The 10,342-nt window shown below is 41.5% G+C and overlaps 1 protein-coding gene across 4 annotated transcripts in view; it reads left to right on the top strand.

The window, feature by feature from the left end:
- The first annotated feature begins 278 nt into the window (after nucleotides 1-278).
- Nucleotides 279-10,342, top strand: part of SCAPER (S-phase cyclin A associated protein in the ER) — a 597,115-nt gene continuing 587,051 nt past the window's right edge. For 2 of the 4 annotated variants that reach the window (XM_023197631.1, XM_023197627.1), the window contains exon 1: nucleotides 279-417. The gene's annotated coding sequence lies outside the window, so the exon portion shown is untranslated. Of the gene's footprint in view, nucleotides 418-441; nucleotides 524-1,701; nucleotides 1,801-10,342 lie in introns of those variants that run through there. The other 2 variants (XM_023197630.1, XM_023197629.1) reach the window with 2 other exon arrangements.

Here is a 10,342-nt window from a genome sequence, read left to right as displayed (position 1 = left end):
TTCCTGTCAAGTGCTTTCACCAGTACAGATTTCTGTGAGGCGCGCCTCTGAATCCTTACTCTGTGGATTGACTGTGGTGATAAGACAGGCGGAGGGAAAAGATTGAGTACGAGAAGGCCTTGTGTGACCAAAAGGGGCGGTGTAAGCTTAATCTAGGAAAAGAAACAGCTTCGGAAAAGCCGCGCCGAGACATCGAACCAAATCAACCGTCCCACCTCCCCTCTGGGCGCCCCAACGGCGCGAACGGACGTGCGCCTGCGCGCGGACTACACAGCTCTAGCGGCGCGGCAGCGGCTGAGATCACGTGGTGCATCTAGAAGCCACCCCACCTCTCCGAGGCCTCCCTGCCCCGCCCCGCCCCGCCCCTTTCCCGGCGGGACGCTCTGAGCCACACCGAACTGCGCAGGGCGGTCAGGGGTGAGTGTCCGCGAGGGGCGTGCGTAGCGCAGACCCGGGCGGGTCCCGGCTGGGACGCGGGCCGTCTGAATGCCTTCCGGGGACTAGGGGACAAAATGGCGGCGGGGTACGCCCTTTTACCCCCTCCCCTCACCTGGGAGTGCGGGTGGAGCGGGGCAGGGATCGTTGCTGGGGGAGGGGAGCCGCGGTAGCCTGGGGAGGGCTCAGAGGTTGGCCTCGGGGGCCTTGGGACGGGGGCGGGAGTGAGCCGCGTCTGGGCCTCCTCTGTGGGCTCATCTGGGGTGTTAGGGACGTAAGACCCCGCACACTACGCGGTCTGAGGAATGAGTGGGGGGCTGCCGCGTCACCTCACTTGGGGGCAGCCCCGGCCGCGGGTGACGAGGCTTCTAGAATGTATAAATGCGAGGGGCTCCTGGAGGAGCCGCCCTTCGTTTGACAGGTGATCGTCATCTTTCATTCTCAGCGGGTTTTACCATGCTTTCCCTGTACTCTGATCTTAGCTCTGCCCAGGACACAGGGCAGGAATGGCCTCTCCGTCTTCCAGATGCGTGAGCTGAGGCCTGGAGGAGTGAAGAGCCCCTCGCACCTGGGAGTTGTGGGACCCAGCCTCTTGCCTCTGTTGCTGCTCTTTTCCCAGCACTTCCTGCGCGCTTTCCCCTACGCCGTTTTCTAGTCTCGTTTGTGGGAACGGCAGCAGGGAGGAGCGGGATTGTTAGAAAGCAGACACAAAACTGGTCCTCTGAGCAACATCTGCTGTTGTTAAGGGGGCCCCCGCTGAGATGAGGCCACCTGTTTGTGAGCAGCTTCCTGTTGCTGGTGGACTGCATCTCTCATTCTAGTTGTGATAAGTTATTTTCCATGAAAATAGCTCTTCACCAATAGTCATTTTACCAGATACTAATTCCTTATATGAATTATAGTTTGTCTTAGTTTATGGATTAATTTCATCATTAACTTTTCATCTTCTTTTTTTTTTTTTTTTTAGACGGAGTCTCGCTCTGTCGCCCAGGCTAGAGTGCAGTGGCCGGATCTCAGCTCACTGCAAGCCCCGCCTCCCGGGTTTATGCCATTCTCCTGCCTCAGCCTCTGGAGTAGCTGGGACTACAGGCGCCCGCCACCTCGCCCGGCTCGTTTTTTTTTTTGTATTTTTTAGTAGAGACGGGGTTTCACTGGGTTAGCCAGGATGGTCTCGATCTCCTGACCTCGTAATCCGCCTGTCTTGGCCTCCCAAAGTGCTGGGATTACAGGCTTGAGCCACCGCGCCCGGCCTCATCTTCTTAAATAATCTGTGGTAGAAGGATGGATGGGCTAGGAGTAATGCTTATTTTATGAATGGAGAAACGGGGGCTCAAAAGGTTATTACTTGCCTTAGATCACCAGCTGGTGAGTGGTAAATCTGGGATTAGGTTTTCTGACCTAAGGTTGGTAGTCTGACCACTGTCCTACTCTGGCCTATACTGGTGCTCTGTCCCTTGTATTATTTCTGTTAACTATGACTTTTCCTCAAAGTTTGTTGGTTGCAGATGATTTATGCCACTTGAAATGAAGAATGATATTCACTAAATAATTAATTTTTTAATCAATCAAAGAGTCGATTTTTAATGTATTTTGGAAGGTTGTCTTTGTGGGAGAAGTAATCTGATGGCTTTGAAGGCAGATTGAGTTGAGTTTGAATCTCAGCTCCACCCCTTGTTTTTGGCAAATTAATTTTTCTGAGCCTTTCTCATCTGTAAAGTAGGAATAATATCCACCTCATAAATTTGTTGATAGTAATAAATTAGGTGTCTGTAAAGCATTTAGAACTGTTCCTGGCCCATGGTAAGCCCTCAACAAATGCTCTTTTCTTTCTTTCTCCGCACTCCCTTGAGCTGCATTACAAATATTCTCTATGTGTCTTTGGTCCATTTGGGTCTGGTATAACAAAATACCTCAGACTGAGTGGCTTATAAACAACTGAAATTCATTTCTTGCAGTTCTGGAGGCTAGGAAGTCCTAGATCAAGATGTTTGATGATTCACTGTTTGGTGATAGCCTGCTTTCTGGTTAATAGATGGCACCCTCTAGCTGTCTCCTTACATGGTGCAAGGGTGAAGGGGTCTCTCTCTGGCCTCTTATAAGGGCATTTATCCCAATCGTTAAGACTCTGCCCTTGTAATACAGTCATCTCCCAAAGGCCCCACCTCCTAATATGACCTTGGAAACTAGGATTTCAACACGAATTTTGAAGAACACAAATATGCAGACTATAGCATTATGGTTAATCACTTGGTTGTTCAGGTCAAACAACCATGGAAATGTAATCAGCAGTACTGTACAAATGTGTTTTTAAATAAATTTTGGTGACTGAGGTCCAAAGGATGAAGTATTCTAAACAGACTTTAAAAATGTTTGCCCTTGGTGCTTCATAGGTATTTTAAGGACTCCTAAAAGATTGATAGTAAGGCCATTAATCTCTTCACTTAGCTGCAGGAATGTTTTAAAGATAAGATGAAGGGACTTGAGATTCTGTCATTTCTTTCACTTTCTTTTTTCTTGAAACCGAGTCTCACTCTGTCACCCAGGCTGGAGTGCAGTGGGGCGATCTTGGCTCACTGCAAACTCCAGCTCCCGGGTTGAAGCGATTTTCCTGCCTCGGCTTCCTGAGTAGCTGGGACTACAGGTGCTCACCACCATGCTCGGCTAATTTTTTTTGTATTTTTAGTAGAGCTGGGGTTTCGCCATGTTGGCCATGCTGATCTCGAACTCCTGACCTCAGATGATCCACCTGCCTTGGCCTCCTAAAGTGCTGGGTTTACAGGGGTGAGCCACTGCACCTGGTTTCTTTCACTTTCATACCTGACCACAGCCCAGATTAGTTTTAAAGGAGAAACAACTTCTTTGGGAATCACATGTGAATGTTATTTAAACGCTTAGAAAGTGGTGGTATTATTTAGGGGGAAGTTTAATAGAATTCGCTTTAAGGGTACAATCTGATATCCATCGTGTAATTGGCATTTCTGAAATTGTAGAAGAGACAACTGTAAATGGCTGGCATAGCAAAACTTAAATCAATAAAATTCTGTTTGCAGTTTCTGCTAGATGGTAACTTTTTTTTTTTAATTCAACTTTTATTATATAGTAAAGGGTACATGTGTAGATTGGTTACGTGAGTAAATTGTTTGATGCTGATGCTTGGGGTCCCAACTATCCCATCACACACACAGGCCATAAATATAGTAGACAACAGGTGGTTTTTCAGCCCATGCCCCCCTTGGTCTAGTGATCCCTAGTGTCTGTTGTTCGCAACTTTTACCATCATGTATTCAGTGTTTAATTCCCACTTTATAAGTGAGAACACACAGTATTTGGTTTTCTTTTCTCATGTTAAGTCACTTAGGACAGTGGTCTCCAGCTCTGTACGTGTTACTGCAGAGGGCTTGATTTTGTTCTTTTTTATGGCTGTATAGTATTCCGTGGTGCATTTGTAGCTAACCTTTTTCACAAACATGTTTGGCTTTCACTGATTGGCTATGGGTCTTGTGAAATATAAAGAGTGAAAAGATCTGCAGTCCAGTGATGGAGCTAGCTTTAAAAATTATTAGAGGCCGGGTACGGTGGCTCATGCCTGTAATCCCAGCACTTTGGGAGGCCGAGGCAGGCAGATCACAAGGTCAGGAGATCGAGACCATTCTGGCTAACATGGTGAAACCCCGTGTCTGCTAAAAATACAAAAAATTAGCTGGACATGCTGGCATGTGCCTGTAGTCCCAGCTACTCAGGAGGCTGAGGCAGGAGAATCGCTTGAATCCAGGAGGTGGAGGTTGCAGTGAGCCGAGATCGTGCCACTGTACTGCAGCCTGAGCAAGACAGGGAGACTCTGTCTCAAAAAAAAAAAAAAATTATTAGAAAGAAATTATTTATGGAAAGACTTTCTTCTGTGACATGAAACACTAAAGATTTCGTGAATTTTGCCAAAATGATAACTTCTTAAAGTAATACGTTCATTTTGTGTTTTGAAACATACACAAGAGAATAGTATGATGAACTGCTATGTATCAATCTATTTCAAAAATTAGCCATACATTATACATAGGTAGTATTATTCCATGAAAGTTACCTCCCCACTAAATTGTTTTGAAGCAAGTTTCATACATCGTATTTAATTTGTCAAGATTTTAGTATGCATTAGGCCTACTTTTAATACAGTATTGGAAAGGAGAGATAGTTTCAGTATTTTCAATCGAGCATGCCACATTCATGAGAGAAAATAAATAACTTGGTTGACACATTCATGGCAGTATATATAGAAATAATCAGAATTGAAAATCTTATTAAACAATTTAGAATTATAAAATGTCTATATTGCTCTTCAAATTACTCTTTTTTCTTTTGAGATGGCATCTTGCTCTGTCGCCCAGGCTGGAGTGCAGTGGTGCGATCTCAGCTCACTGCAACCTCTGCCTCCTGGGTTCCAGCGATTCTCCTGTCTCAGCCTCCTGAGTAGCCGGGACTACAGGTGCCCGCCACCACACCTGGCTACAAACTACTCATTTTTACCATAATACATGTGTTTTCCGATTAGCAAAGATGTGAACAATTATTGGTAGTTTTTGAGTGTGCCTGCGACAACATTAAAGTATCAGACTCAGAAAGGCAAATACTCAGATTTTCTTAAACGTTGGAAAAGGCAAAAACATGGGTGACAGACTTTGTGAATCCTGGAGAGGAACTGTGATTGCAAACCTCAATTTTTCTACAATTTATTGACCAATATGTGGATAATTCATAGATGTACTATCCTGGCTTCAGTTAGATGGGCCCCTATATTTTGGAGTAGGGCTACCAGCAGGCTTCTCACTGCTTTGGGTCTGCCATTTACTTCTTGCTCTTTTACAACCTGCGTACCCAAACTTGGATAAAGAAAAGATATACCTTTCCTGGCACTTGAGCCCATCTTTACATTTCCATCTCTAGGATTCTTAGGCATCTCCACAGGTATTCCGGAATTGCAGGGCAGAATAAGACAAGTGAGACTTCAATTCTGAACAAGGCAGGAACTTGTTGAGACACTTTGGGCTCAGCCAGACCTAGTGTTCATTCCCTGTTTACCGCCTTTTGTCTTTGTTTTTTTGGGTGCTCCACTTTCTGCTTGGCCACTGTTTTTTTTGCAGCCCTGAGTTGCTCAAATTTCATTTACTTGAGTACCACTGTCAGTATTTTGCCATATCCATATTTCTTGTATATTAACTGATTTTACATTTAAGATAGTGTTACAGATTTTTGAGTAAATGTCATTTTATTGAAAGAAAATTATGTAAATTATTTTATAGGTGGTACTTAGTTATGGCAAATATCATGAAGGTAGTAACTGAATGATTGCAATTTTGGACATTTTGGATTAGGACATAGCTTGCTTTCTTTTTTAATTTAAAGCTTTATTGACTTCATATACCATAAAATCCACCCATTTAAAATGTACACTTCAGTGATTTTAATGTATTCACAGAGTTGTGGATCCATTACCGCAATCAACTTTAGAACATTTTCAGTACCCCAATATGAAACCTCATAAGCATTAGCAGCCATTTTCCATTCTGGCCTCCCTCCCCACTTCCCCATCTCCAGCTCCAGCCACCCACTAATCTACTTGCTGTCGTTATGGATTTGCCTGTTCAGGACATTTCGCATAAATGGAATTGTACAATATGAAGCCTTTTGTGTGTGACTTCTCCCATTTAACATAATGTTTTCAAGGTTCATCCATGTTGTAGCACGTATCAGCCCTTCATTCCTTTTTATGGATGAATAATATTCCATCATATGGATATACCACATTTTATTTATTCACTTATCAGTTCATGAACATCTTGTATTGTTTCTACTTTTTGGCTATTGCTGCTATCAATATTCCTGTAGAAGTTTTTGTGTGGACTTGTGTTTTCATTTCTCTTGAGTATAAACCTAGGAGTAGAATTGCTGGGTTATATGGTGGCTTATCTTTTACTTTTTGAGGAACTGCCAGATTGTTACCAAACCAGCCGTACTGGTTTACATTTCCATTGCAGTGTGTGGGGATTCCAGTTTCTCCACATCTTCTCCAACAGTTGTTTTGTCTGTCTTTTTGACTGTAGACATCTTGGTGGGTACGAAGTTATGTCTCATTGTGGCTTTGATATGTATTTCCCTAATGACTAGTGATTTCAACATCTTTTCATATGCTTATTAGCCATTCGTATACATTTTTTGCAGAAATGAGAACATAACCCTTTTAACCTGACATAGTGGTGCTCTTTAACCTGGCATGGGTTCTTATTCTTCCTCTTGGTTGCTCTCTGTTGGCTTTTTATTCATATAATCAAGTGAATTGCTCCCCAGAAATCCTTTGTGGTAATCTAATGTGAAGTATACATCTCCTACTTATGTTTATTTTTACACTGTAGTACCTGTTTACCTAAGTGCACCTGGAAATATCAGGAATTTATTTAAAAACGAAGTTATGCATTTCAGTTCAGAGGCAGAGACAATAATCTGTCAGGTGCCTAATTGAACGCACAAGATGCAGTGATGTAAGGATTTGAAGTTAATCAGTATCTGGTGGGACTTAAGAAATAATAACTCAGTCTTTTCTTTTTCTTTTTTTTTTGAGATAGAGTCTCTCTCTGTCACCCAGGCTGGAGTGCAGTGGTGTGATGCCAGCTCACTGCAACCTCTGCCTCCTGGGTTCAGGCAATTCTCATGCCTCAGTCTTCCGAGTACCTGGGACTTCAGGTGCGCACCACCACACCTAACTAAGTTTTTGTATTTTTGGTAGAGATGGGGTTTTGTCATGTTGTCCATGCTGGTCTTGAACCTCTGAGCTCAGGCAACCTGCCCGTCTCAGCCTCCCAAAGTGCTAGGATTACAGGTGTGAGCCGCTGTGCCCAGCTAATCTTGAACTAACCTTTTTTTTTCCTTTTTGTAGGAAAAGGCCTGTAATTAAGAGTTTGTGAACTCTGGACTGAAAAATTTTAAGTGAGAGCCTAGTTTAATCTGTAATTTGGAAGTACTTTAAATTTAAATCATTACAGGGTTTTAAAGCTGTAATTGTAGTGCAGTGCAATCATACATCAGAAAATCTGAAAATAACAAAAAAATTACCCATAATCCTCTGGTGCACAGCTACCAAGTATTGAGTGCTGGTTGTTTGCCATCAAATATTTCTTCACATGTACTTTCTTTGATTTTGAAAATAACCCTACAAAGTAGATATTTTTACTCTTGTTTTATAGCTGTGTACCCTGAGATTCAAAAATGTTAAAGAATTTGTCTAAAGGCTGTGTAGTTTGTAATTGGCAGACTTGGGATATGTATTTGTGTCTGACTTCAGAACTTACTCTTTTTTAAAAAAAAAAGTTAATATTTTTAGAGATGAGGTCTCACTCTGTCACCCAGGCTGGAGTGCAGTAGCACGATCATAGCTTAAACTGCAGCCTCTATCTCCTGGGCTCAAGTGAGCCTCCTTCCTTAGCCTCCCAGGGAGCTGGGACTACAGGTATGTGCCACTATGCCTGGCTATTTTTTTGTATTTTTGTATTTTTGGTGGATTGCTGGCATTATTTTGTATTTTGGTATATTCTCCACATTGCCCAGGCTGGTCTGAAACTCTTGAGCTCAAGCAGTCTGCCTGCGTTGGCCTCCCAAAGTTCTAGGATTATAGGGTTATAGGTATGAACCACTGTGCCAGGTCTAGGATTGTTTTTTCTATTTCTGTGAGAAACGTCACGGAGATTTTGATAGGGATTATGTTGAATTTGTAAATTGCTTTGGGTAGTATGGATATTTTAACAATGTTAATTCTTCCAGTTCATGAACATGGGATGTCTTTCTCTTTATTTGTGTTATTTTCAGTTTGTCATCAATGTTTTATGGTTTTCAGTGTATAGATCTTTCTCTTCCTTGGTTAGATATATATTCCTAAGTATTTTAATATTATTATTATTTTTGTTGTTAAAATAAACAATAAAATAAACAATCCTAAAATAGGATGTCATTCTGTCACCCAGTCTGGAGTGCAGTGGTATGATCACAGCTTACTGCAGCCTTGACCTCCCCAGGCTCCGGTTATCCTCCCACCTCAACCTCCTGAGTATCTGGGACTACAGGTACACCCCACCATGCCTGGCCAATTTTTGTTTTTTTGGTAGAGACAGGGTTTCGCCATGTTGCCCAGGCTAGTCTTGAATTCCTGGGCTCAAGTGATCGGCCTGCTTTGGCCTCCCAAAGTACTGGGATTACAGGTGTGAGCCACTGTGGCCAGCCTTTTATTGTCTTTCATGTCCTTCATGCTGTTGTAAATGGGGTTGTTTTTTTGATTTCTTTTTTGGATGGTTCATTGTTAGTGTGTAGAAAAGCTACTGATTTTTCTATTTTGTATTTTGATTTTATATACTACAACTTTACTGAATTTATTAGTTCTAATAGTTTTTGGTGGAACCTTTAGGGTTTTCTGTATATAAAATCATGTCATCTGCAAACAGACAATTTCATTTCTTTTTTTCCTAACTTGGGTACTTTTATTTTTTTTTTTCTTGACTAATTACCCTTGCTAGAATTTCCAGGACTATATTGAATAGAACTGGATGAGATGGCATTCTTGTCTTGTTCTTGATCTTAGAGGAAAAGCTTTTTAAATTTTCACTGTTGTGTATAATGTTAGCTGTGGGCTTGTCATCTATGATCTTTATTATGACATTACTTATGTACCTAATTTATTGAAAGTTTTTATCTTGAAAGGATGTTGAATTTTGTCAGATGCTTTTTCTGCATTTATTGAGATGATCATATGATTTTCATTCTTTATTCTGTTAATGTGGTGTATCTGATGTGTTAATTTGCATATGTTGAACCATTCTTGCGACCCACAAATAATTCCTACCTGATCATAGTGTATAAGCTGTTGGATTGGTTTGCTGGTATTTTGTGGAGGATTTTTGAATCTATATTCATCAGGGATATGGGCCTGTAATTTTCTTTTCTTCTAGTGTTTATGTCTGGCTTTGGTATTAGGGTAATGTTGCCCTTGTAAAATGAGTTTGGAAATATTTTCTTCAGTTTTTGGGAAGAGTTGAGAAGGATTGATATTAATTCTTCATTAAATGTTTGGTAGAATTTGCCAGTGAAGCCATGAGGTCCTAGGTTCTTCTCTCTCCTGAGTTTTTTATTACAAAATCAGCCTTCTTACTTGTTATTGATCTGGTCAGATTTTTTATTTCTTCATGATTCAGTCTTGGTAGGTTGTATATTTCTAGGAGTTTACTTATTTTCTCTAAGTTATTCAATTTGTTGGCATGTAATTATTCAAAGTAGTCTTTTATGATCCCTTTATTTCGGTAATATCAGTTGTAATGTTTCCTCTTACATTTATAATTTTGTTTGTGTCTTCTTTTTTCTTAGTCTAGCTAAAGGTTTTTCAGTTTCATTTATCTTTTTCATAAGAGTTTCATTTCAACTCTTAGTTTTATTGATCTTTTCTGTTTTTCTAGTCTCTATTTCATTGATTTTTGCTTTGTTATTATTTCCTTCCTTATGCTGACTTTAGATTTAGTTTGTTCTTTTTTTAGTTCCTTGAGGTGTAAACTTAGGTTATTTATCTGAGTTGTTTCATCTTTCTCTTTTTTCTTTTCATAGTTGGGATCTTGCTATGTTGCCCAGGCTGGAATGTAGAGACTAGTCTCAGGCATGATCATAGCACACTACAGCCTCGAACTCTTGGGCTCAAGCAATCCTCCCACCTCAGTCTCCTGAGATTACAGGTGTTCACATCATGCAAGGCTGAGGTCTGTCTGTGTCATTTTTTTTGAGTTGAAATCTTGCTCTGTCGCCCATGCTGGAGTGCAGTGGTGTGATCTCAGCTCACTGCAACCTCCACTTCCCAAGTTCAAGCGATTCTCCTGTCTCAGCCTCCCAA

The sequence above is a fragment of the Piliocolobus tephrosceles genome, chromosome 6 (assembly GCF_002776525.5).
Source record: "Piliocolobus tephrosceles isolate RC106 chromosome 6, ASM277652v3, whole genome shotgun sequence".
Lineage (NCBI taxonomy): Eukaryota > Metazoa > Chordata > Mammalia > Primates > Cercopithecidae > Piliocolobus > Piliocolobus tephrosceles.
The sequence above is the reverse complement of the archived record's forward strand: the minus strand, read 5'-3'. Positions and strand labels throughout refer to the sequence as shown.